Here is a 2,639-nt window from a genome sequence, read left to right as displayed (position 1 = left end):
TTTGTTTTTATGTTCTAATATTTTAAATAATTTGACTGTGTCTTAACAAGCATCAGCGCCATCTACACTTTAATAATATTATTAGCCGATAGACACTTAAGTGAAAGGAAAAACAATAAATAAGACATCCAAACTGTAGATGGCGCTGTAAACTAACTTATAAGCTTGTACTTCGACACTTAAATGAAAGGAAAAACAATAAATTATAAGGCGTCTAAACTATAGATGGCGCTGTAAACTTTAGTTTATGAGATTTACACATTTTGATATTCAATAAATTAAAAAAAATGATAACTAACCGAATGAACTAGCATAGCTATGAATCGCCGTTGTCATATTTAGCACACATATATGTGAAAATGACCTCAATTACTGGTAAGTGCAGATTTGGTGCCGAGTTGGTCTCAGAGTTAGTCGCTTGTTATTACAATTAGATATGTATACATTTTATTCATTTTGACAATATATACAAATAAGTAGTTTTTGCCTACGTGAGGAAGAGGAATTTTTAAGTATCAAAAACTATATCTATTACAAGGAAGGCCATATATATTCCATATCCTTGGGGTCCAAACTTGCTACATATGTAATTTCAACAAAATCGGTTCAGTGGTTTAGCCGTGAAAACTTAATAGACCGACAGGGTTACTTTCACCCTTATAATATTAGTATAAATTGACATATGATACTGGTAACAATGTTTGCCATCTTAAAAGGAGACAACTAAACCAACATCGCACTCTCATAATAATCTCGGTTGGCAATCCGTCTTGTCCGGAGAGAGTTCAGTCGCAGGACCAAGGGCTAATCGTGCATTCCGATGCGCGGAAGTGTTAACACTGTTAACTTTTAAAACTCACAATGCCTAAATCTTTCATTATATCTACCAGACAAAGAAACACACAGCACAATATGTAAGTAAATACATAGTAAATCTATAACAGTTACTCGTAACTATAATTCGTTTTTTATTTCATTGAGTTCAATTTCAATTAATACACATATATTTTTTAAATCCGTATGAGTATACTAATAGCTTCAAACATTATACGTTTACCAAAATATCTAGATATTTTGGCCATTCAACATTCAACAATAATAATATTTGAAATCATACAATAATAAATTACTTAAAAGCAAATCTTTCACTGGTGATAAGCTTTGTGCAAGCTCGTCTGGGTAGGTACCACCCATTCATCAGATCTTCTGCCGCAAAACAGCAGTACTTGGTATTGTCGTGTTGCGGTTTGAAGGGTGAGTGAGCGAGTGTAATTACAGGCACAAGGGACGTAAAATTAGATCCCAAGGTTGGTGGCTCATGGGCTATGTTAGCGATGGTTAACATTTCTTACAATGCCAATATCTATGGGCGTTGGTGACCACTTACCATCATATGCTCGTCCGCCTTCCTATTCTATAAGAAAAATCTTGTCAAAGACTAATATTAAAAATAAAATTACTAATAATAATAATTAAATGGTACAGATTTTTTAACTGCGTTTACAGGCTTATTGCATTCGCTAGCGACGGGTCTGTTTGATGCCCAACGAATCGAAATGTGATTTCACGGAAAAATGCTGCTTGGATTTGTCCCACGATTCCATGGTCACGATCATGATGACCAGTGTATATTCATATTGTTCAAGTCCTCTAGAACAAATGTACTTAGCCACTCGCCTTTTTACCGCATGTGTTTCTCTTATAATTGTATTCGTTTTAATTATAATATTTTTACCGACATTGAAAACAAGTTTAAAAAGACTTATAAGACTTAAGCTTAAGTTATTGTTGGTGTCATAGACTAGATGCGTATTTATACTTAATCAAAAGCGCATGTCGTGTCTTCATAAAGAGAAATGTAATCATTTAAATTTTTTGGTTCTCATTTGGTTTTGTAGACCTATGACCATAAAAAAAATGTCTTCTTATAAACATTACTTAGCGGTTTTGTTTAGTTAAACTCTGATTTCATTCTTTCTGTCATTATTTGATGGACATTCGAAAGACAACATTGTTTAATTAATCACCCGATAAGCAACGTTTATAAATAAAGCCGATAGACAATAACCATTAAATTCGAAGTAAGTTCAAAAAACCTACTACATTAAAAAATTAATGAACGTTTAAAGTGCACTGATTTTTTAATATTTACTGGTAACAATTACAAAGATTTAAGCAAAATAAACACGATACAACACATAACTAACATACAAACGCACTTTAAAAAATTGAACCGCTTGGTGGTAAGTGGTCACCAGCCCTCCCGATTTCAACGGCGACTTAAGCTGAGGTCCGGCCTCACAGGAAGCACACTTAGGACATCCGTTTCTCTTGAGCCCCTTGTGTGGCTCCCAACATCCGGCTGAGCTTAACTCGCCCATCCCATATTTTACATCATTTTAAGAAATATTAACCAATGCTTCCATAGGCAATGCACTACCAATCATAAGAACTATGATGTTCCGCTCCGCGTGTCTGTAATTAGCTAGCTAACTCACTAGTCTACCGGAACACAGCAATAAAAGCATCGCCGTTTGTCGGTAGATTAACTGATGAGTAGGCGGAACCTATCCTAAATGGTTTCTCGATGTCCAACTTAGAAGTTAAATCACGGGCCCTTATCGATAAATAAAACTCAG

This window comes from Nymphalis io, chromosome 18 (genome assembly GCF_905147045.1).
Source record: "Nymphalis io chromosome 18, ilAglIoxx1.1, whole genome shotgun sequence".
In the NCBI taxonomy this organism is placed as follows: Eukaryota; Metazoa; Arthropoda; class Insecta; order Lepidoptera; family Nymphalidae; genus Nymphalis; species Nymphalis io.
This window is presented reverse-complemented; position numbering follows the sequence as displayed.